This window comes from Crinia signifera, chromosome 1 (genome assembly GCF_055691185.1).
Source record: "Crinia signifera chromosome 1, ASM5569118v1, whole genome shotgun sequence".
NCBI classification, from domain to species: Eukaryota; Metazoa; Chordata; class Amphibia; order Anura; family Myobatrachidae; genus Crinia; species Crinia signifera.
In genome coordinates, this window is record NC_139217.1 from 142,986,763 (window position 1) to 143,013,882 (window position 27,120).

Sequence of the window (27,120 nt, forward strand, 5' to 3'; positions counted from 1 at the left end):
TATTGCAATATATCTTTGATCTACTTTTGTAATAATATAATACGATTTGCCAAATTTAAACAACCTAATGTGGATGGCTTAAAATTTATTTTTATGATTTTAAATAAAAAATGGCAGTAGTTTTTTTAACGTTCCCCCCAGATTGAGTCAATAAATTAGACTGTTAAAACAAACTTGATATTTTCTGTTAGCTCCGTACTCCAATTGTAAATGGAGTCATGAGGCATACAGATGTAAGACTTGAAACATCCTTGTAATATACAGCCTAATTCCAAGAGATCCTGTATAAGGCACTGGATAAAACCTTATATTTTGGTATTTTTTTCTTTTGGCATTGTAGACATGCCTGCATATTTAAATAAATGCAGGGAGACCACAGATTTGGCTTGGCAGCACGTTTATAAAACGGTTTGCATTTGGTATGGTGTCTGGAAACTACACGGCGAAGACTATTTATTTAAAAAACAACCTTGTTTTCTTTTCCTCTCTCTGCTTGCAGTGACTTCTTTTTTTCAATAAAGCCATGTTTTATATCCTGTCCTACACTACCCCGCAAAATGACTTACATTCACTAAGTGTACTTGTTATGAACTCCATGGTAGTACATGTATGTTACACAATTATTATTACATTTTATTTATAAGGCGTCACAAGTTTGCAGAGCTAAACACAATGCATAGATATACTACTCGCGCACACACACACACACACACACACACACACAGCAACCAAACAGATTCTACGTCTTATTTATTTATTATGTTTTAGAACATAATACAATCTGATTGGTTGCTATGGGCAAAATCACACTTAAAGAAAACTCCCATCTTAGTAAATTTACCCCATCATGTACATGAGAAAATCAAAGAATTGTAAGAATGCTATATTTATAGCTGTCTGTCAAAGGATGAGACAGATAGATACTGAAGAAAAAAATAGACAGATATCAAGAGTTAGATAAACAGACATGGAGACTGCTATATTTTTTAAAGCTGCCATACAGACTATTATTGCAGCTGTTTTCTTCCAAATCCTGCAAAACAATAACAAGTGTTGTTGCATGTTAGCCATTACTGCTGGTCACCTTTTAACAAGCCTCTCAACCCCCCACTCTTTGCTATTTTCTGGTGTGCTCCCCTCCATCCTATTGTCACTCTCAGCCTGTGATGCTTGCTGCCGCAGCCTGTGCCCCTGCCTTTGTTTTTATAGTGAAAGTGGGCGGTACCTCATACCATTCAGAAAGTGAGCAGGGAGAGCGGGGCGGTGATTGGCTCGGGCATCGGTACCCTCGCCTCCTGGTTGGCGGGTTAGGTGCATGGGCTTTATTCACAGGGGAGGGGAGGCTATGCGCTCTGCTAGTGACACTCAGCACCAATGCACTATAGTATCAGAGTGAAAGGCGCTCAGAAAGCGGCAGATACTGAGATACCCAGAGCACAGGGACACAGCAACTGCTCTGTACCCAGACCTAGTACTGCACATTCCCTGCTGGTGGATACTGGATAACAGGAGGACACAGCAACCTACTTCCATCATTCAGGTGCTTATTCATCTGACACTGCCCAGCTCTTCCCAAAGTTTTTCTGGGACTGAATAAAGTAGCAAAACTTTAAAGTTTCCGATCAGAAGAGAATTTCTGGTACGTTTCCGTTCCCTGGGACATTTAAAGACTGACTTCATCTTAAAGCATCAAGTGTAGCATCAGAGAGGTAAGTGTGACATTCTAACAGGAACAGATTCTAATACACGATCGTAGGCTGCGCAAGCATCTCATTGCGAGGAGTTATCATTCTCATCACCGTGTGTGCCTACAAGTTGTTCTGACATGGTTGCAATGTGTCAGGCACAAGCAGAACTTCTATGTAAGCAGAGGGCAGCGTCTCCCCCATGGGGAAGAAGCACAGGGCTGAGGATACAGGAGGAGGAGGACTGATCACTGTCTGGCGATCAGTTGAACGAGGTAATTGCTCGCTCTCTCTCTCTTCAGTTCCAAGAGCTATGAAAAGTTCCTTGCAGGGCAGAGCAGGGAAATTGCAGCTTTGATATCTCTGCCAGTGCACAATCAGAGCCATGCCTTGTAACTGGAGGAGGCATTTCACTTGTATGGCAAACTTGGCAGAGGAGAGACATCCTTGATATTATTGCATTGTAGTGGCTGGGTTTACATTTAAGGGCTTGTATATATTTTAATAATTCGGCTTTACACAGAATAAAGCCAGACTGCCTGAGTTAAGGAGATTTGTAGTTCGCTAGGGATGAATCAGCAGGATGCTAAAGGTAGGGCATGATGAAAAGGCATGGATTAGCAAGCAAATAATCTCTTAGCACACACATGTCACTGGGCAGGGAACATATGGCTGTCTTGTTTTCATAGTGTATCCCTTACATATAATGATGACCTTATGAATTGGCATCCTGTAATCCTGGGTAAAATCAATGCAGAGGGTCATTGCAGTGCAGAGATAGAGTCACCCAGAGGCACTTAATGCACTGAGTGGTAAAATGATAAGGAGGCATCATGAAATGTATACAGTGTGGTGTGTGGGCAAGTTACAGAACTGTATGTAATTGTACATTCTTTAATAAACACTTTACTGAAATCTGCAAACACAAAAATCCAAATATATATATATATATATATATATATATATATATATATATATATATATATATATATATATAAAATGTTCAACTAAATTCTATCTTTTACTGTCATGGTGGGATACTGTGGCAGTAAATAGTTTTATAAATCAGCTAGTGATTATATAAGAGCTTAAACTAACAAAAAATTCCATAATGTAATGTTACTGTGTTATCAGTTTGCAAGAAATGTATTCATCTTAAATAAGTGGTGTAACTATAAGTAAGTGGCTACACTGACAATGCAATGAGTATCTGTTGTGTAGTCTGTGTCACCTAAAGTACCCATCAGGCTTATAACCTGCTTTATACACAGAGATCTCATTGTTTTAAAGTTTGTGAGTGTTATAAAGTGCTGCTATTCTATTGTGGGAAGTTATTTAGCTCAATATGATTGCTATCAGTATTTTCTATTGTCTGATTCCTGTATAATGTCTTGTTTAAGTCATATCTCTGTGTTTTCACTTATAATTTGCCATGTTTTGGGGGTATTATAAGTAGTGTTTGGTTACCTCATAGCTTAATTATGACTTCTAAAGGGGGTCTCTTATGCCTGTGCAGGAAATAGAAGATGTGGTTTGGGGGGAGATTTGAGGACACTATAGGACTATAATGAATAAATAAACATAAAAAAAAATCTTAACACGCGTGCACACACACACATATACACACACACACATATGAAATTACTTTGTAGCATATTTCAATTACATTTTATTTTATATGCTTAATACATCCCTTGTTAATAAATATATCAGTTACTCTTGGTTAGGATTCTCATATTATTTTGTTATTCTTTGTAAATACACTTTATCTTTCTACTTATATGCATTATATATAATTTAAATAATGATTTACTCTAGAGTTCTTCACTACTAAGTAATCAGTCTTGAATAGAAAATAAATTGCAATCCACGTGATTGGAGAAACAATTTATACTATAAAATAGTCTAATTTATTGACAATCGTTTATTGTTCTAGCAGTCAGCAAATTAAAATGATATATTTGAGATCAAGTAGTATTAATTATTATGTTGTCAATTAGCAAATATTGGTTCCTATGTGTGCTGTCTTTGCCTTGCAGTACATGAAAATAGATCACAGGCAGAAAACTTAGCCCTGAAAGCAAATGATCTGTAACCTCAGACTGGTGCCATGTTGTGCCTTGCCATCACCACTGTGGGTCACTCTAGGGAAAGATTTGGAGCAGTTGCTTAAATGGCATTATAATCTGGAGCACTGAATCCTTGCTGCTTGTATGATTGAACAAGAAGTAGGATGTGGTTCCGCGCCAGCAAAACTTTTTATTTTATTTTATTAATGAGTCCAGTGTAAGATAAATGAATCTTATAAAATGTAAACACATTTTTTTCAAATACTAGGTTATATAAAGAAGGCCAGTATTTTGTAGAAACCACACTTCAACTTCCAGCATACATATTATCTGTTTTATGTGTAGCCTAGAAGACTAGCCAAAAAAATGTGGTTTTGCTGAAGCCAATTGCATATGAAATACTCATAACCCATATTTAACTGCTACACTGGATATTCCTAGGCCACAAAGGAGTTTAAAACATACATCATCGAGGTGATACACGTTCTAAGGCTTTAGTGTATGATATACTATTATAAGTACCACTTCCTTCCTCAAAGGGAATAATTATTTAATTGCGGCAAACAAATTCACAACTATATGTTCAGAGCTAAATAAAGTAGGAATGATACACAGTATATCATATGGCATAAAAGTAATAATGCAGCACAGTCATAAGACAGATATCAATGTTCTAAAAAAGTGTATTTAATTTTTTTGAGCACTTGCATTATTGAGTATATATTGTATGATTTTAAAATTGGTGAGAAGGATAAAATTGAAAATGGACATTTACCTAGAATGTTCAAATCGTTTTCAAATGACCGCTGTAATGTGCAAGCTGCATGGGTTCTGCAGTAATATTCATTTAATCTCAGCGATTTTCTAGAAAGCTCAATTTTTTTGCATGCTTCTCATGTCACTGTAGTATGGGGCTAACATAACTAATCCATCTTTAATTCTTAACCAACCAGCTAGTGCTTTAAATGAAAATAGATCCATCTATCATGAAGAGGAAAAGCAGTAGAGCTTGATTAAAAGTTTAGTTGTCTTTTGTGTTGGTTTAAATGTCATTGTTTGCTAGGTACATTTTTGAAATAGTGTCCGTTCGACTGATGTAGGGTATGATGTCACGTAGATCTAGAAATAGATGTCAGTGTGCATTTTGGCTGTCTCACATGAGTTCCTTTTCAAAACATTCAGAAATTAAATGCACGCAAAAAGTGCTTCCTTTAAGCTCACCCCGAGGCGTGTTTGTCCCAGAGACTTTGTGAGGAATGAAGAATAATGACATGCCCTTCAAAAATAAATGTATGGACAGTAGCAGGTCATTGCAATGACTTAATCCTCTGATAGTTTTGTCAATATTCTGGTGTTTTTCATATCACTTAGTCCTGTATTCTTTAGGAGAATATACTTTGGCCAAGAAACTGAGTTTACACAAAGTGAAGACACAATATGTTCATATGCCGTATGGCAATGGAAATGTAGTTTAACTGTCCGCATTCAGAGTCTCAACATTCATAGTGTCGACACTGCCATCATTTTGACACCATCAATTGATTGTTGTTGACAGCTAGAATGTTGACACATGAGATTAGGGTCTGGCTGCAGGCATGAGTAGGGTTAGGCTACAATTAGGGTAAGAGTTAGGGTTAGGCTGCAATCATGGGTAGGGTTAGGTTAAATAGGAGTGTCAACATTCCGACTTGAAATTCAACATGTTGGCATTATTAAAATGTCATCATTATGTCTATTTTGACATATATTTTAAACATGTTATCACGTTGAATGTCAACATTCAGACCATGTCAGCATGTGTCGACATTGTGAATGCTTACATTTCAAAACACATCATGACAATGGGCATAGCTATTGGACCATACAGTACCTTGGCAACTAGTAAGCTCAATCCTGCATTCTAGAAGTGTGACTGAACACATATTTGGTTGTCATATTAAAACTTTGACAAATGAACTGATCAGTAAATTCACTACAGTTCAGGAAAGAACAATTGAATAATACAAATCAGACTCTAAGCCATATGTTTAATATGGGGCTCTCACATGTGCCATGTTATATTTTTGTAGATATATAATATACAATATAAACCAAAACTAACTGACAGTAAGTTTATGTAAGTGATTTACTCTACTTGTGACCTAAAATAAAGAACTTAATACTTATTGTAGGACGTACAGATGTTGTAGTTGTAGCATAATGATACTACAGATTAGACCTCTCTCGCTGTCTCCTCTCTTTTGATACTCCATGTACCGTAGGTGTAATATTATTATTAAATCCCAGCCCATGACACCTCATTTTCTGCACATGTAAATCAGAGATAACCTCATTCTAAAATAGGTTAAAGTCATGATAATTTCCCCTAAAATCTTTAAATTTGTGTTAGAAATGTCTAATTATCCCACATTTTTGTGAATGTCTATCTCATACCCCATGTTACCCCAGACCATTTTATTAAGATTCACAGTATATGATTCTTCTGTACCTGACTATCCATTATGCATGTATAAAACAGAAAATAATCTCTGTTCCAATACGCCATTTGTTGCACGGTGCCTCAGCATATGTACACCACAATACCCTTTTAGAAACATTGCAATGTTAGTCCCCACTCTGGAAAGTCTAATGGTAGGACTGGTATAAGTCTGACAGGGTAGGACTGGGGTAAGTCTGTGTGAAGCATCATTTAACTCTTACAAAGACACAAAGATGCGGGTGGGGGATGGGGTTTTGGGCATTTGAAACACTAGAATACACTATAGCACGACCATGAATACATAATGAGATAATTAAGTGGTTTATGTATACATGTTGCCGAGAAACATTTTTTTAAACGCTTACTATACATTAAACAACTTTCTGGAGAAATGACATATAAATAAACATGTTAAATATATTGTATTTTACAGCTGTACTTTGTTGTACATTATTCTGCATACAGAATGAGTGATAGGAGCTACCCATTGCACAATTACCAACATTAACACATTCGTTAAAAGCCCGTCAAAATGACAGCTTTTGCAATGGAATTTCACTTTGAGCTGTGACAGTTTTTACTTTCACTTTGAGCAGTGACAGTTATTAACCCACAAACTCTCCACCCCACCCCCAGTCTCTATCTGCTCCTACCTCCAATCTCTGTCCTCACAGCTCCCTCTCTCTATATCCAGCAAGGTTGAAACATCAATGTCCCTGCAGAAATTGATTTCACTTTCTGTTATGACATCTTTAGCACACAAAGGAGTAATTTGGTCCATTGCGTGGTCTCTAGTGGTCAGGGGCGGTACTTCACCTAACAACAGATGGCAGTATTTTGGAAACACACAAACACTAGATATACAGATGGAGCAGGTCTCTTCTTTGCAGGGGATGGCGATGGCGATGCCAGCCGCCATCCCCCGCAACCCGCCATCTGTATCTGCGAAAGGGGACGTGCACACACGAGATGCGCGCGCGTCCCCTTCCGACGGCTTCCCCCGGGTCCCCGCCAGCTTGTTGGCAGTCTCCCGGGGTCCCCACCACCTCCCCGCACCCCCCCCAACCCTGTCCGTCTCCCTGAAGCGGAGACGGACAGAGTTCCCATCGCCCCGCTGCCCGGAAACTGAGACGCACGTGAGACGCACGAGCGTCTCAGTCAGATGGACGCCGGGCTGCTGGCGGATCACCAGCGGTGACGTTCTGGCGATTCGCCAGCAAGAGGGAGCCCGGCTCCATCTGTATATAGATAATAGATAGATAGATATCAATGGGGCAGATGTATTAAACCTGGCGAAGAGATAAACTGGAGAAAAAGTGGAAGGAGTTAACGCACCAGACAATCAACTGCTGATTGGCTGGTGGGTTATCTCCTTCCACTTTTTCTTCACTTTATCTCTTCGCCAGGCTTAATACATCTGCCCCAATGAGTGTGAGTGCCCCTTGGAGCAGATGCCTTGAAGAGGCTCCTGACATTTGTTATACACAGTATTAGTAACAACATTATCATGGATATCGTCTAGTGTGTATACATGATATAGTTAATAATGCACTCACTCGCGGGTTGTTACCGACCCCCTTGTCATCTGAACTTACAGTCAAATCTGCCTATATTGTCAAGGACTGCATGTTCAGCAGGAGGCCAGGTGATGTCACTAAATGATTTTGTTATTGATATCGTTCACTGTGTATACGCTAGATCATTCATCTGGAAGCATCACCGGTAATATTAACAATATCGGCAGTGAAGCTTATTGGATAGCGTGTACCTAGCTTTACAGCTTCACCAGCCAGTTATTGTCCCCTAAACTCAAACATAACTCGGACTGCTTATGTTTGGGCTTCCAGTTGTAGATTACATTTTCAAAAAGTGTCGAGTTAGGAGTGTTTGCTGGACTTTTTGCTGGAGCAGTAAGCCTGCTGCAACTCACTGTGGGGTAGATGTATGAAGCAGTGATAAGGGAGAAGTGCCTGGTACTTTATCACTGGCCATGCAGCTCCTTTTTAAACCCAGCCTGTAACTTAACAGTCAGGAGCTGATTGGCTGGTGATAAAGTACTAGGCACTTTATCACTTCTCCTCCCTCATCACTGCTTCATACATCTTCTCCTGAGGAACATATAGGTAAAACAAACTGTGCAAACAGTTCCATATTTGAAAAAGCCACCAGGCCCCTTATTCCAGGGGTTCAAGCACATGCCCCATGATGCCCCAGGATAATACTATATAATCATGACATGAGTAAATGATACAGCAAATAGATCCAGATAGGTCAGATAAACAGGAATACTGTATGTTAGATTTATGGGCATTCAGTTGTGGGGATAAATGCAAGGGTGCACTCTTCCGGCCAGCCCCTCTATAATACAAATGCACCATTGGATGTACCTTTAGTTTTACCATAGGTGAACTTCTCCGCTTTAATCCCTGATTTTTGGATCTATTGGATTGAATAGTCTTTCAACGCACTGTGCAGTAATTAGCCAAAATTCTGCCCCTCAAATTTTTTTTTTTGCCTTAGGAAGGAGCATAGGCCAGTACCAAACTAATAATTAACATACATTTTTTACAATATTTAAATAAATTATTAATGTACATGTTGTGTCTATATTAACATATTACAAATTCATATATTATTTAGGCTACATGTTATCAACATCATATACATTTTTTTTTTTTTATAATACATTTTGTTTATTTAAATCTCCTTGTCTTCAGGATATCTTGCTTATATTTACATGTCAATGGAAGATAACCATAGAATTGGTCACAAAGATTTCGCATTGGCTTAAGTCAAAATGAGCATTGATAGTTGAATTTAGTCTCTGGCACTGACCAGTCAAGAATTTTATTGTGATCACACGATTTCCCACTAATCGCAAAAAGTAATAGGATGTACAGTATATTGCCTCTGTGCTGTTATTTGAGCACAAATTTGAGGTTATGGGCAATTCCAAGTTCCCCACAAGTACACGCCTGGTGTGGCCGGGAAAAAACCATCACACATATGACTTTGACACTCATTTATATACACAATGTAATTAAACAGGGTGAGCCACTAAGCTTGTACCAAACAATATGCCCCACATCACCATACAGAAGATAATGCTGAGTTAAATTAAATTTGATTTTGTTTGGACATTACCATAATCCAACAGCCCCATTTAATCTAGACCTTTTGACTACATTAATGTTCTTACAATTTTTCTTTATTCCCTTCTTTGTCCTTGTCATTTTGTACTATTGGAATTACTCTTGTCCTTTCATACAGGATGTATAGGGAATGTATATTTGGTTGGCATATGATTTTATTCAATTGTTTTGTTAGTTACATGTGATAATAAAAAAAAGTTGAAAGTGATGCATTATAGAAAAAAAGTGTTCAACAAATAATAAAAAACATTTCATAAAATGTTAGTTTTTTTTATCTGTAAAACCGTATCTTTGATTTAAATTGAACATTTTAAAAAAATCCACAATGTGTACATGAAATTAAAGTCAGATCACCAAAGAAAACAATAATAGTCTTTATAATTACACTGCCAAGGGCAAAAAGTACTTGTCACAATTCTGCCTGTAATTGGGGACAGAATGAATATTCAGACAGTTTCATGCTTCAGAGACAAATAATTGACTACTCTGCCAGAGAACTGAATGAAAATACTGAAAAGTTGCACGGATGATTTCCTAGTAATCAAACATGTGTTTCTAGCGCAATATTTATTGTTTCGTGAAAAATAGTCTACTTCGGCCAAAGATTTAACATTAAAAGACTATGCAGCTAGCCGCCCCTCAGTTTTAGATATTCATCTATTATTACATAGATCAGTAGATGCTGGTATTGTGTTCTACATCTGGGCTGAACATTTCGTTGAGCTGGAAACACCCAAAACAAGATATGCAAAAAATGACAAGGCAAGCAACAGGACTGTGATGAGATTAAGTCTGGTATATTAGAAATACAATTTGTAGCTATAAACTATTGTAGCACAAATAAATGTGTGAATATAATTCTAGAAAGTCTAATATAACTTCCCTTTGTAGTGGTTTTGTTTCAATACAATGACCTGCAATTTCTGTAAGTGTGTGGTTTAACATATCAATAAATAAATTCAGAACAACTTTATTATCTACTATACAACATTCTTTTATACTCTGTAAGTTGCTTACTATTATTTTTTAGTAACATGATAACAGGTGTGGAGATTTTTTTCAAAATAATATTTTTAGTTATTATTAAAAAAATTCGGTACGTATGTATTATCTGGGCTCCCATGTTAAATGCACCCCATTTTTTTATACCCCTACTATCCAGCTTCGCATGGAGTTGATTTTATATAGTGTGGCGAGCGCAGCGAGCCACCGTGCCCGAAGCGTGGCGAGCGCAGCGAGCCCCGCAAGGGGACGTGGTCTCATAAGAAAAACGGGAGCCCAGATATTACATAAGTACCAAAAATTCTTCTTTCTCTTGATCTTTCTAGATTTTTTTACTGGGGAGGAAGGGGAACAACTGCTAGTATAGAGTTTGGTTATGGATCACCTACTAATCCTGTGTGCTGCATATACAAGGCATGTCCTCTTGTGTTGCATGCATGTGAGGTATGTTGGTATTAGAGACAGTGTTCTGTCTCATTATTATTATTTTCAGCAGAGATGTAAAGGCGTTGGTTACGGAAAAATTCAATTCTTAAGCGGATTACTTAGCAAAAGGAATTTTTCAGATAAACAGCTTAAATTCCTTCATTTTTGCTTCTTTAAGAAATACACGTCAGTAGTTGTCACTAAATCTGTTACTTATTATAACATTTGAGTCTTTATTTTATGTTTGTTTGTTTTTGTTCCTTTGCTGCTTTTATCTGCTCTGATTTTTGTTCATTTTATTTTTTTCGTCTATGTTACCTATAATTTTTAGATACAGTCTTCTTCTAATGAAGTTTATTATTTGATACATCTACAAACTGACAAATAGAAATCAACGCACACATATCATGGGACTTTGTGCAAATGTTTAATGTTACAACTTGCAGCAGTTGCTGTTTTACTTTTTGTATTTCTTTTTAGCTTTTCCATGTTTGTTTTCTTTATTTATTAATCCAGAAGTTTCTGCAATACATATTAATTCTATAAGCTATTGAACATATACATATGAGGGGTTATTCTGGTTGATTGACCAAACCCCGCCTTGTAAGTGGTGGCCTGGCTGCCACCCATTCGCAAGGGAAATTCCCTCACAGGGCCTGGAAAGGATGTTGCACAGTAACATCCATTCGCAGCCTCGGGGGATCCACTCACATCATTCAATGGTCGGCGACCATCAAATGATGGCAAAGGTGCACGCATATAAAAGTGACTCTCAAGTCACTTACATATGCATTGATGCTCGAGAGGAAGTGGGTGGGCAGCTGACATCCGGTGATGTCAGCTGGCCAACCCCGCACCCGTGTCATCAGGATATTTGCATGAGAATGCCCAGCGTTCTCATGGGAACGCCCATGAAATGCTGGGCGTTCCCATATGCAAATAGTCCAGCCCGCCACCCCATGTTCCCTTCACGCTCCACTTGCGCACTTGGGTGTGTGCACCCAGCAAACTCCCTGTTCGCCGTGGCCGCATGCACCCTGCATCTGCACATTCGCACAAATGTATCTGCACATGCGCAGACGCAAAACATCGGGGAAGCGAATGACCCAGAACAACCTCCATAGAGTGCACCTATTTTAGTTATAAGCATATAGTTGGTACTTATAATTATTCTGTGGTTTTCAACATATTTAATAAAACAGAATTGGTATAGTGAAAATAAGGTAAGTGAAGGGTTTCCTTTTTTTATATGGTGTAGTTTGCTACTGTATATAACAAATGCAATACTCTATTATAGTATAATATTCTTCCACTAATTTTAGCAATGCAAATGCTAGCATCACAATCAGACTAGTACATTGCTGCCAAAACAAACAAACTGAATATAAATCAAAACATTTTGTGATGTCACCAGGGAGATGGCAAGGAGTAACTTTTGTACTATTACCAAAGCTGTTTTTCTCTGACTACATGCAAAGTAATGATGTTTTGCATTATACTACCTATGCATTGATGTGAACCGGAATTCATGAACTGGAGCTACATTAGTAACTAGTGACATTAAAAGAGAAGTGTCTAATGGCCATATGTACCAAGCTTCAAAAAGTGATAAAATGGAGAGTGATAAACAGGCAGCCAATCAGCTCATAACTGTTACTGTACATTACAGGCTGGGTTTGAAAAATGACAAATTGGAGCTGAGTGGCTGGTTGTTTATCTCTCTCCACTTTATCACTTTTGGAAGCTTGATACATCTGGCCCATAATGTCTTGAGAAGTAGAAAAAGCTGCTGTACACTGAGTAATACAAATAAAATACTGTTATATTTTACAGCCCTTGATTGTAGGACAGTATGGTGACTGGAATGACACCCTGTGGCCACCATCGATGTGGCAGTGCCTTCTGAGCATCCTTTGGACAATGCATGTTGTACTTCCCGGGTGCACTTCCCTGGTATGGGTGGCTCCTCCCCTCTATGCAACATCATATTGTCATACAGTATTACCAGGGGTAGAGCTGACACAGGGAACTCTGGATTTAATGTTATAGCATTGCCCAAACTGAAATAATAATAATGAGATGAATGTCTGCCTTAAACTTTAGTTTACAGGTTCAGATAATATGGTGTGAATTCCAAGTATTTTATATTTATTTTACAAAAGGTGTTAAATAAATCCTCACAACTTTAGTTCTTTTTATCCTCCCTAATTTGGACATTAAGCCAACGAATAGGAAATGTTCAATACTGCTGAGTAGTAATAGGAATGTACCATAAATTAGACTTATTTATCACATGTACTTATATCATTTTCTGTATCTCCAAACATTTATTGTATATATATATACACATTTGCTTAATGTCTGTACCATAAAGAAATCATAAGAACATTTGCACACAAATAAGCCTTGTGCTGAGATTTGTTTTTTAGAAATTCAAAAACTTATTGTGCAGTAGGTAAAAACGGCTCCGTACATTATCAAATGCGAACAGTAAATAAACAGCTCCACGGCTGAATGCTTCTGCTTTTTGGTAACCTCTACAGCTGTCGTATTCTGAAGAATTATTCTTTTAATGGAGTACAGCTCATTTCCAGCCTGTTACACAAATGAGCTGACATCAAAAGCTTGATTTGATTTGTGGAGTGCCAAATCTGCAGTGAGGATATAGCTGTTCTCCAGAACACCAACTTACAGCCACTTCTCTCTGAGTATAGGATGTCCTTTCATACAACTACAGACACTGGCCAGGAGAAGTATACTAAAATGAAAATGTATAGTCACAAATTTGTAATTATGACCACTCAGTAGACATTTACATACAAGAAGGCTCTCAATAATGAAGCATAGGGGGTATATACTGTGTGTGTATATATATATATATATATATATATATATAATGTCTTGTAGGCAGACCGGCACTCTCCCCTATAGGCAAATACCTTGGTGCCTTCCACAGCACATTGGTAAACAACAGCGAAGAAGAACAGGCGGCACTCAAAGGATTTTTCAAAAATTGTATTCTAAAAATAGTGAACAGGACACCAACGTTTCGGGGCCCGAGCTCCCCTTTGTCGCTAGTTCACCTTGACAAAGGGGTGTACGGGCCCCGAAATGTTGGTGTCCTGTATACTATTTTGGAATACAATTTTTGAAAAATCCTTTGAGTGCCGCCTGTTCTTCTTTGCTGTTGTTTATATATATATATATATATATATATATATATTTGACACAAAAAAGACAGAACAATAGTGCGCAAGTCCTTAATCCTTTTCTATGAGGAACAACTTCTGGTCCCAGGTGGTAATAATCAAATGCACTCAGACCACTGTTCTGTGATCGGCAGCTCCCCACAGTCACTTGGATTGGTGAATAAAGCTTTGGAGAATCTAGGAGGAAGAAAGGAAGCGCTCCATAGTGCATGTATCAAAAGATATAAAAGTGTTTTATTCTTTAAAAGCCACGTACAGGTACAGGTCATAAATCACGTACCATTTGCAGCGGTTTCAGACAACCGCGGCTCACTTAGCATGAAACAGACACGGCGGTCTTTGTTGGAGTGGTTACACTCTTACTCACGATCGGCGCCAGGCCACGCCCCTACGCGTTTCATCACGGAGACTTCGTCAGAGGGCTGACGAAGTCTCCGTGACGAAACGCGTAGGGGCGTGGCCTGGCGCCGATCGTGAGTAAGAGTGTAACCACTCCAACAAAGACCGCCGTGTCTGTTTCATGCTAAGTGAGCCGCGGTTGTCTGAAACCGCTGCAAATGGTACGTGATTTATGACCTGTACCTGTACGTGGCTTTTAAAGAATAAAACACTTTTATATCTTTTGATACACGCACTATGGAGCGCTTCCTTTCTTCCTCCTAGATTCTCCATATATATATATATATATAGACATTGTAGAGGCTCTGCACACACTAAATTAACTGAAAATAAATAGTGAAGATTTGGTTCATGAATTGACCAATGCATTTAAGCCTACAGCCCCCTTCACGGGACCCCACTTTTCTGCAGGTCCTAACACTATCGCTGAAAATGGCTACAATACACATAGCTATCACATCAATGCTTGATTCCAGGCATGCTATCTGGTCTAAAGCTCACAGCAGACTATGCTTTTATAGGTGAGCAGTTACCAACACACCTGTCACTAATCATCTAGGGTACGGGTGTCAAACACAAGGCCCGCCAGACCTCGTCATGTGGCCCGCGTGAGGAGATAGCAAGCAGGGGCAGTGTGTGTCTAAAACAGGAGTGCTGCGGGCCGCGTCCACGTCCGCCTTACCTGTTCCTCCACTGTCGGCGGCCATGTTCCTGTAGGCACATATGTATGCGGCTACAGAAACATGGCCGCCGGCCTCCACGGCTACGTGGAGGAGGGCCGGCCGCCTGTTCCCTCTGATGCCCGGCAGTGACAGACACTGGGTGGGGACGTCATGACGATGACGCCGCCTGCCCATGCATCTGTAGAGAAGTAGGAGCAGGCAGGGAAGCTGGACCGGGAGTCGGGGACAGTGTGGCCGCAGCAAGCAGTGAAGAAAAGCTGGAAGCCGCAGCAGCTGCAGGACAGACGGAGAAACAGCAAGTGAGGATGAGGATCACACTCACAATAAAAAAAAAATATATCTGCTGTTTCCTGAGGTGTCCCCGTATATAATAATAATAATGCCATGACACCACAGGCTGCTCCTCCTGTATAATCATTTATGTGTCATGGCATTACTTTTATTATATTATACAGGGGGAGCAGTCTGTGGTGTCATGGCATTATTATTTTACAGGGGGAGCAGCCTGTGGTGTCATGGCATTCATTTTATATTATACAGGGGGAGCAGCCTGTGGTGTCATGGCATTATAATTATACAGGGGGATCTACAGACACAACCGGCCCTTTGAGGGTGACCAAACTGCTGATGCGGCCCCCGGTGAATTTGAGTTTGACACCCCTGATCTAGGGAAATGGTTAACATAAGCAATGCACTATAGGTTAAAACAGGGTGCATGAGAGAATGTGACCACACTAAGACTATATATATATATATATATATATATATATATATATATATACACAACGGGGGTCTGGCACTCCAATGTGGCAGTTCAAAGCTGCAGCCGGTGCCTTCACTAGGGGATAAGTACAGCGACAGGGGGTGCGGCACTCGCGGCTTCGTTGTTAGAAATCAATAGACCGTGACACGGTTTAAATATATATATATATACATACATACATACACACACACACACACACACACACTAGTAAGCCCACTTGGAGCAAAAGCTTTGAAAGCTAGTCTACTACCTTCTGAGTTTGTGCATGTAGAATTTTAAGGGAATAAATTAGTTTATTCCATTTTGGAATAAGGCTGTAACATAACATAATGTGAAAAAAGTGAAGCACTGTGAAGTCCTTCAATGGATCCCCTTCTCCATCTTGCCTTATTCCCCTTTACATTCTATACTTTACACTCCCACCCACCCTTTTTTTTCCACAAATGCCTTTTGCCTCTACTGCCAACTGGTTACTACCTTCCATTCCTGCCTCCAAGATTTGTGCCTTTGTGCTTCCCAACCTCTGGAATTCTCTACTTCTCCCTATCAGACTCTCCACCTCTGTACAAAAACTTCAAATGGGCTCTCAAGACCGACTTAATCAAATCCAGCCAACTCAACTCCTAACTCCCTGCTACATGTCACTCCTGTTTGTCTATCACTACCCTTCAGAATGTAAGTTCCCAAGAGCAGGACCCTCTCCTTCCATGTGCTTTACCCTCACTTAGACCTTTTTTCTACCCCATTCTCCCTACTACAGCACTGAACCCTTGGTATCTGCACCTCCCATTATTATTTCCCCTGGTGCAGCAATGGTTACATGCCATGTATTTTTCCTACATTGTCTTGTACTCTAAAAGTAATTGTTTTCCTTTGTTTTGCTCATTTATTTATGTACTTTGTTACGTGCTGCAGAACCCTTGTGGTGCCATATAAATAAATGATGATAATACTACAGTACAGCAGCATATGTGACACATACACACATACATACATGATCACAGAGCAGCTCCTTCCTTTCTCACTGTGAGGAGTGTTGCTACTCAGTATGCTCTGTGAAATGTTACAGACATGATAACACGGGTGCAGGAAGACCTCCCGACAGTCAGAATCCTGACTGTTAAATGCCCGACAGTCAGGATCCCAACTTACAGGAGCTATTTTCAGTCTTGAGGGTCCACAACATCCATAGAGGGAGAATAGGACCTGTGGCGAGAGAAGCGAGCCACCGAGCCTGCATCGTGACGAGCAAAGTTAGCAGGCAAGGTGCTTCCATGCACTTGCCACCCTGACGGAGGACCGGCAGTCGGGATTCCCGGTATTCTGACAGTCGGAATCTCAAAGGTCTGGCCTCTATACCACACCCACTCAGATCTTACTATAATTGCTGTGAAATGCACTACTACACATTGAAGGGTATCAGCAGGGAAACCTCACATAGGCCCTTATTCTGATCGGTGCGGATATTCCCGCATTCTTACGGAGCGGTCCGCACGCCACGGTGTTTTGCCGCGTGCGGCCATCGTCCGTAGAAACGCCCACGTGTCCTCCGCATTCGGACGGACTCACTCTTTAAGAACAGGGCGTGTTTACGGACGACATACAAACCATGCGTGTGCGGGAGAAACACTCCGATTCTGCACGGTATTACAGAGTATTACAGAGTATGCTCGGGAATACCGCATCCGAACGGGAGCCAAGCGGTGCTACCGCCCGTAAGCGGAGTATTTACGCCAAACAACCCACTATGATGTATATTCTGCAATACATCACATGACCCACTTATTCAATTACCTATCCTCATAAAAAAATGCTTATTTGGAATTGGAATCAATTAGATGCCAATATATCCTTACAAGCATGCCTAACACATGCATTGCACACATTAACCCTTACAGCAAATCAAGTGCAATAGTTTGTATTAGACCCTGTGTAAAAGATTATAAACAATCTACACATATACTGTTTAATGGGCAAAGAAAACCAACAACTTTCAACTTGCATAAATAGTTTATTATGCTGAACAAATAAATAGAAAAAAATAATCAAACATTTTAAAGTAGGAGATCGCGCAGGTCCTGCAGGTCTGCGATGAGCAAGCGCAAATGGTGGCCCATCCGCAGCAGGGCCCCACGAATTCCCTCATCTGCCGGCGTTGTGGCATCTGTGGGCATGTCAAAGGGGCAAAAATTAGTCATGATATTCATGCATACATTTCACATACTGCTACATACATTGCAGAAATGCTAGGTGACATGTCTGTGTATATATATATATATATATATATCTATGTAGAGAGATAGAGACACACATAGATAAATAGATATGACACATACATATATACATACATGCAAACTTATTTGCTACATACTGTGTTTTGTGCCCTCTAGCCTTTACTCTGCAGAAGACATAACAGTCATAGTGTTTCTTCTCAGTCACAACCCACCCATGACTAACCAATGACAAGCATGTCATGGCCTCCGTCAATAAGAACTTGTCACAATCTCCTCAGTCTAAGTTCAGTGATGGTTCGTGCCATGGGAGTTATGCAAATGTCAGGAATGCACAGTACACATCCTCAAAATCATCATTCAGTCTAAACCAACCTACAAATCTGTGAGGGCAAAAAAACAATCTGAACTACAGGGGGTGTTTAGGTAGAGGAGGCTCCTGGGACACTGGCAACTTGTGACTCCATTCCAAGGTAGGCCGGGCCCTACTCCATTTATAGCATACATCCTATAGTTTATAAATAACATTCACCAACAATATAGATTCCACTATTTGATGGGTCATAATCAACGCTTGCAGCAGGTGAATTTAATCCACAAATGATCCACTCATCCCTTTACTCCAGGATCCTGTTTAACTACAACGGTTATGTGGCAGTCAAAATGGAGCTCCAAGCCATCCCCCAAACCAGTGTAATTCAGAGGTGTCCTGGATGAAAGGGATGCCTTGGACACCCCATCTAACCCGTACCTGTATCTGTAGCTACCCACTTTGGGGTCTGTATTAATAGTATTGGAACAAAATTTTTAATCACCAGTGCTACATAACAAATACCACTACAACTACTTCATGAATGATGCATTATGTAAACATACCGATCTCATGGGACTCCGGGGCCTGACACGCCTCCTCCCCCTCGGATTCCGACACCTCTGGGGCAACCGTGGCCTCCTCAGCCCCCTCCTCCGCCAGCTCCTCCGCCACCGTCACCTCGTCCACCTCCTCCGCCACAACCACCTCCTCCACCACCACCACCTCCTCCACCACCACCACCTCCTCCACCACCACCACCTCCTCCACCTCCTCCTCCGCCACCAACACCTCCTCCTCTGCCACCAACTCCTCTTCCACCTCCTCCACCACCACCGCCTCAGGCACCTCCTCCTCCTCCACCACCTCCTCCACCATCTCCTCCACCTCCTCCACCATCTCCTCCACCATCTCCTCCACTTGCTCCTCCAACATTTCCTCCTCCTCCTCCACTTCCTCCTCCTCCACCCTTGCCGCCACCTCCTCCTCCGGCTCTTGGCCCTCCTCCTCGGCCAGGGCTGCCTCGGCCTCTTCACGGGCCTGTCGGGCTCGGGCTCGTGCTGTGTGGTAGAAAAAAAAATCATGGTCAATGTCGGGTCATTGGGGCACATGTATTAATCCATAACAAGACATACATGGAAGGGTGATAATGATGGCAAACGATGCTGGAAAGTAGCTCCTTACTGTTAATGGACTCCAAAATGTGACATTTAAATTATTATGTGATTGTTAGTAATTTGTTCAAACATTACAACCCTGGCATTTATCAATGTGTAACACATATTAGATCTGGCACATTGTATGCATCAGAATCATCAATGCTATGTCATTACATATAAAAGCCACATGACTGCATGTTAACCAGGAAGAAGCACACATAACAGTCTATGGACTTTTAAACCCATGGACACCCACTTATCATGAGACACATTTTATTGTTTCTAGATGCTATGTTGTAAGTGCGAAATTTCATAGCTAAAATACTCACACTCAGCTATTTCGCCCCTAATTTGCTGTAACAGCTGGGGCTGGCGCCTGCGGAGGTCCGACCACCGCCTCTCGAGCTGGCCGATCGTCCTCCGCACCCGAGTGCGGGCGTAAATCCGGCGCCCTGCCGCAGCATAGGCCCTCCGCTTATGGCGGTTACTGATAAAGGGCCCCGCACGGCCCAGCCTTGTCTCCATGACGGAGACAAGAACCCTCAGCTCCGCAGCCGAAAATGGGTCTGCCCTTCGTGTCTCCGCCATGTTAACAATGGCATCAATCAACCAATCAGGTGGTGGCATTGGTTTATCACAGTTATTTGTGTTAATAACTTTATTGTTCATCTTTACATGAACAGCGTCTCTGCGCCAACACAAATGGTGACAAATTCGCATGCCTTCAAAACAGTAGTGCTGATGTATGGCAATGAACAAATCTGATATATATAAAACACAGTGTGTATGCACTTAGCAAATCCAATGACGCCTCGCTCCGCCAAGCAACGCGTGCTATAGCTTAGCAACGCATAGCTGTAGTTAGCATTACTTACTCTATGCATCTATGTGTATGCGTACATTTATGTTTAAAAGACACATACACATACTTGCAGGTATCCTGAGTCCAGCATTATACACCAGCCCTGCCTGCCTGCCTGCCTGCCTGCCTGGCTGCCTGCCTGCTCCTTGAAATTTTTAAACATGTTAATAAATTCAAATATCATATATATAGATATATATATATATATATATCTGCAAACAAATCATACATCAACACAGGAAAAAATCCCCAACACATTAGAGAATAAATCAATGTACTCACCAGTCATCAGGGATAGTATCAACTACAATAATGAAGATATAACAAACACATAAGATCCCTTGTACAAGGTATAATAATGAGCACCTATATTGAACTTCCCCCAAAACTAAGCACATATGATAAATATCTACTATTTCTTTGCCATTAGGAGGGCAGGCTGGCTAATTTTCGTTTTGTAACACTGACAACTAACACACTGTACTTATTTGAAGGGGTGATTTTTACTAAAATTGGTGTGTTCTGTCAACTAGATAAAATGTACCTGAAGTATCTTTGCGCCACAGAGTCCCGCAGCTGGTATCCCCTCCGGCATTCAGGGGCGCGGGATGGGCGCATGGGCGGATCTTGCGGCTCAGATGGTACCTCCCACTCATCAAAGGGTATCTCACGCCGCACAGCAATGTTGTGGAAAAATATACACAGGCCCACGATCCTCGACACCATTTGAGGCGCATATTGTAAGTCACCACCAGTGCGGTGGAGCACTCTAAATCGACCCTTTAAAAGGCCAATTGAGCGCTCCACCACTTGCCTGGTGGCAACATGCGCCCGATTGAATGCCTCCTGTGGGCCCGGTGCTGGGTAGCTGTACGGCGTAAGTAGCCAGGGCGTACATGGGTAACCGGAGTCACCCAGAACCCACGCATCACGGCCTTCCAGCTCTTGTAGTCTTTGCCATATCCCGGTTTGTCGGATGACATGAGAGTCATGGGCACTTCCGGGAAACTTCGAGTTGAAGGCGAGAATCTCCATGGATGGGCCACATACCACCATCACGTTCAGTGAGTGGAACAATTTGCGGTTCCTATATATCTTCTCACTTCGAGATGGAGGCACAAATGGTACATGGGTGCCATCCACAGCCCCTATCACATTAGGGAAGCCAGCAATTTTATGGAAGGCCTGCTGGCTTCTGCGCAGGGTCTCGGTGGCAAATGTCATGGCCATGAAGTGCCCCTTGCGCCTGAACATGGCCGACGTCACACGCCTCAGGATTCGGCAGAAGGCCGGCTGAGATATTCCAGCAAGTACTGCCACTACTTGTTGGAATGATCCTGAGGCGCAGAAATGCAACACCGCCAGCAGCTGTGTGTGAGGCGGAATTGCTGTCGTGATCCCGTGTAGAGGTTCCAGATCACTCTCAATTAACGAGAGCAGATCCAGAATTACATGTGGCGGTAACCGGTACCTAGTAAGTACCTCATCATCGGGCATAGCAAACAGAGTCACCCATGTGCGATAGATTCTAGCACGTCCTGGCCTCCTTGGGCGACGAGTGGGGAGAGCCGCAAGTGCCCTTAGCCTCCTCTCCATGTAGCGCATCATTGCTTCAGCAACCTATAAAGAAATGAACATAAATACTGATGCACCTATGCACATAATGGCCATATCCGACTACAAATAGATTTGTAGACTTCAATACGTACAATAGATGGCCGCCCCGTGAAATCCCGCAGATCCATTTGACTCTATAATGATGTAACAATAATATGAACTCAATACACACCGTCCTAAACACACAGATAAAGGTGTCAGCATTTTTTGCCGACATCATGTACTATGAGACATTTCATCTATTGCTGGGACATGTTGTCCTGCAATAGATGAACCCACACAGGTTTAAGACCTGTGAGTGAAATAGTGAACATGTGACTTGTTGCAATAATGCTACACGCACTTTGCTGGCCCAACAATCTGTAGGCAGTGAGGCAATGGTGCATACATTCATACACTTACATTGTTAATGGATATCATATCTACAAGGAGCATGGAAGAGCTTACCTTAGACCCTGACAAGTCCAGATCTGGAGACAAATGATTCTAGCAGCAAGTCACTATTTATAGGCCTCTCACATGTGTGGTCTATAACAGTAGAGATGAGTATTGCATGACTTGTGGCCTGGATTATCTAAGGGATTGGGCTACTTTTAGCTTGCAATCAAACTCCACAATACCACAGTAGTCATGAATCAAATGTCATGTCATGCTAGCAAATAGCATGTGTATTGTGCAATAGTCACAGGTGTATCAGAAGATTCTATGCAATGTTAGCATTGGTGACCAGTATTTCATGTCGAACTTTCGCCAGGTTTTACACAATGGAATTTCCGCCACCGTATGCGGCGCGAAAAAACAGCGACGTACGCTCACGCACGGAACGCAGCTGCCGCTGATGTCCGCCAAACAGGATACACAAACAGTATATAAAGGTGTATTAGAAGGTGACAATGTTGTTGCTAACATGTCTAGATCACAACCAGAGGTGGACCCAGAGCTGCAGCACCTTTTTGACCATCTGGACTCCAGCACCACCTATGTGCCACTGCACATGCAGGCAGTGGGTAATGAGGAGGCTGCTGGCCCTTCTACAGCAGGGCAACCTGCACCTGACCATTCTACAGCAGGGCAACCTGCACCTGGCCCTTCTGCAGCAGGCCAACCTGCAGCTGGCTCATATGCACCATCAGCAGAATTGTTTGGAACACAACCGGGGACTTCACAAGGTAGTACCATGGCCAGCACTTCAAGTGCAGCGACACGTGACAGGGGGCGTGGCCATGGACGTGGCAAGGGGAGAGCCAGGGCAACAGAGGAACCACCAAAAAAAAATAAGGCATATGAAGCACAGGAGCTTGCCATCCTGGTTCCCCGAGCACGTGATTGGATTGAGTGTCCATCGGAGAAGCTGACACACACACGCAGATGGAAGATTTGGGAACAGATAACGGCAGAGATTAATGAAGTAGCGCCACAAGTTCGTGAGACGGACCATGTGAAGAAGAGGCAAGTTGTTTTGTGATACATGTGCCCAGTAATAGCCAAGTAATGATTGAATTGATGCTTAGATGGATTTTGCAAATGGCCCGTGAGGTTGTTACGATACACAGACATTATTGCCATGTTATTTCGTTGAGAGTTAGAGTAGGGTGATTGTGAATGTGTATTGTAACGGTTGATATCATAGTTGCATGTAATATTATCTTTTGGACATTAATCACATGTCGTAATATGTAGCACAGAGCAATGGCTGCAACAGCTAACATCTGGAGTGACATGTATTAATATGTCAACTTACATTGCAGGTGGCAGGACTTCAAAACCAACCTGAAGAGGAAGATGACCAAGCGGTGGGAACACAGCCAGACATCTGGGGCCGGGCCCATGCCATCAGGGCTAGAGCTCACCCCCCTGGAGTTGATGGCCGAGAGCTGTATATCAGTTGAGGAGATCAGGGGGGTGAGCACGATGGATAGCGAGGCCCCAGCTGAAGTGTTTGCGTCTTTTATTGAAGGTAAATATTGGTCATGCCATAAACTTGTGCAAGTAATTATCTTAGAATGTGTCCTAATTTTGTTTATCTTTTTCCACAGACACCCCACCGCTTGGTGACGACTCTGCTCAGGAGGTGGAGGAGTCCGTGCCACCTGGCCCCAGGGGTAGGCCTGTGCAGCAGCAGCCATCGGGCCAAGCCGATTTGGCCGCCTTGGCCAACATGCTTGGGGACATCAACCAGCAGGGAGACTTGGCATCAGAACGGATGCGTAGGACCGAGGAGATCCTGGCGAGCTTGGTCAGCACCCAGCAGGCCATCGCTGCGAGCATGCAGGCCATGGCTGAGTCACATCAGGCCATGGCTGCAAGTGCTCAGGTGCTGGCCGAGCAAGCCACCCGCCAAAATGATCTCCTCCTCCACCATAATGAGATTATGGTGGAGCTGGTTACCAGCAACAGGGTCCTAATGTCATCCGTTTCTGGTGCATTACCACCGGCAACACTCCCTGCTGGCAGGAGGGGTAGACCAGCCAACCCCTCAACATCATCTGCTCCACCTGCCCCAGCATCTGGCCGTGCCAGAAGAGCTGCTGCACAGGCCAAGGAGCCTACCAAGGCCAAACGTGGTCGCAAATGAACTTGTGGCTGCATTAATCTCCACCGTTATGTGGTCCCAAATCTTCCATTGTGCTGTGTGTGTCAGCTTCTTGTGTCCAATCACGTGCTGAGGGTAACCAGATGAGCCCTTGCTTCATATGTCCTTTTTGGTGCCCCTGTTGCCCTCTTTTGCCTGCCATTACTGTCAGCTGTACTTGAAGTGATGGCCATGGTACTATCTTGTGAAGTCCCCGGTTGTGTTCCAAATGATTCTGCTGATGGTGCATATGAGCCAGCTGCAGGTTGGCCTGCTGCAGAAGGGCCAGGTGTAGGTTGCCCTGCTGTAGAATGGTCAGGTGCAGGTTGCCCTGCTGTAGAAGGGCCAGCAGCCTCCTCATTTCCCACTGGCTGCATGTGCAGTGGCACATAGGAGGTGCTGGAGTCCATCTGTGTGCAATTATATTTGTTTTGTATTATTATTTATTTTGGGACATTCCTGCCATGTTGTTTATTTTTGGTATTTTGTATTTTTTGGTCATTGCATCACAGTGGCATTGACTGTGACATGTATAGAAATAAATTTGTTTACTTTACCAAAAATGTGTGGTTTCATGAGTACATGTCGAATACACATGTGTATTGATAGTATAAATATTCAGTCATGTCCATTGTTAGCAGTTTTTAAGTGTGTGACAAGTACAGCATATGTGGGGGATTACTAAGGTTTCCTTGAAGCAGCAATGGTTTCAATTAAAGCACTGACAAGCGGCCTATTAGTGAGTAATGAGTAAAGGAGTAGATTCTATTGGGTTCAGGTGTTAATGCTTGTAGTCATTAGGCGGTACGTTCGCCTACCGCATGAACGAGTGGTGTCCGCAAAGCAATAGTACACTTGTGGACACCGCACATTTCTGCCCTTTTTGATCGCGTGCATTCGGAGTGGTATCCGAATGTACGCCCCCCAACATAAGTGTACTCCCCCGTATCCGCCCATGTTTCCGCCCCGTTTTGCCCACTTTGAAACTACGCCCATGTGTCATTCCGCATGACGCCCATAATACGCCCATATTTCCCGACTGATTGCGGGGAACAGTTTTGGACGGGATTTGGCCGAACTGGTACGGAGTCAAGGCGTGGCACATGCGCGTGGCGTTCTCCACGCATGCGCAGACGCCGTAAATACGCGATCCGAAAGTAAGCGGTAAAGTACGCGTCAATCAGAATAAGGGCCATAGACCTGATCACACAGTACCTCCTTGTTAAATCACAAAGAATACCAGGGAAAATGCAGCCATGTTATAAATATGATGGTAGAGTTCACACATTGGTCTCTAAATTACAGAACAAATCATTTTATCTAGAGAATACCAAATCCTAAGGATTGTCTGGATAACACATTTCCCACAGTTGTATTACTTAATACCTTATACATTGCCAACTGCTCTTTCTACTGGTTAGCTGAGCGCTGTAATGGAAAAAAATAATTGTAACACATATGGACTGTTTGGCCTTTGACCAAAATCTTTTTGGTGTGTTACATAAAGCTCGGGTTACCAGAAAGCAAATCTTCCCATTTTTTATGATTTTAGCATTTGTTGAACTAGTGTGTGACACTTTTAATGAGGCCACCAATCAAGCTGCGATTGAGTTTTGCAGAGTACTCTATTATGACACAGGTCATCACTGAACAGCATATGGGGATGTGAAAACATATATACACTGTACAAGTGAGAGTTTAATAGATAGTCGCATCACAGGCAGTTCATATTCTGTCCATCCTAGAACACGCGCATACTGTATAGCATGTGTATCATGCATACATACTGCATGGCAACTATGCATATGAATTCCTTATATAAAAAAAATATATATTTTTATACTATTTGATAAATGTATAATTTTTAGTACATCTGCTATATGCGGGATTGTGAGTTACTTTACTTACAGTACATTCAAAAACTGTATCTTAATAATAAATGTTATTTTGTGTAGTAAACAAAGTTTGCTTAACCAACAGGAAATGAACTAAGCTCTTGCACATCCTGTGAGATCTGTGAGGAATGTGTCTGCAAGTAACAGCTTCACCAAGCACAGGCAGTACAAATCATTTTCAACATTAGATTTTAAACTGGATGATGGCCTGTCCATTTAACCATTGATTAAATATGCAGATGAATAATACAAAAGAGATTCTGTTCTGCTACATTAAACATGTAGGGTTAAATGTAATAGGGACCGAACTGCCAGAAGTGTTAAGGTGCCCATACACTGCTGCAACGTCTCACAGCAGTGTTCGGACACACGGTTTCCTGCAAGCCATGCGATCCATTGTGATGGATCGCATGCGTCCCTGTTTCCCGCCCGCCTCGCCGCCTGAAGGGAAGTCCCAAAACGGGTGGTCAGATGGCCAACCAGTCCGACAACCTGGTCGGGTCCGATGCTCACGGGACCGCGCATCGGACCCGACTGCATGTCAGGGAGAGGCGATTTGGTCCGATTTAATGGCCCGATTGGTCGCAATCGGCCGAAATCAGACCA

General features: G+C 42.1%; 1 protein-coding gene across 2 annotated transcripts in view; it reads left to right on the forward strand.

Annotated features, from left to right (window-relative positions):
• The first annotated feature begins 1,345 nt into the window (after positions 1-1,345).
• The window catches only part of NDNF (neuron derived neurotrophic factor), a 47,958-nt gene continuing 22,183 nt past the window's right edge, over positions 1,346-27,120 (forward strand). Inside the window, exon 1 of one of the 2 annotated variants that reach the window (XM_083174445.1) lies at positions 1,346-1,709. The gene's annotated coding sequence lies outside the window, so the exon portion shown is untranslated. Of the gene's footprint in view, positions 1,710-1,819; positions 1,961-27,120 lie in introns of those variants that run through there. The other variant, XM_083174446.1, reaches the window with a different exon arrangement.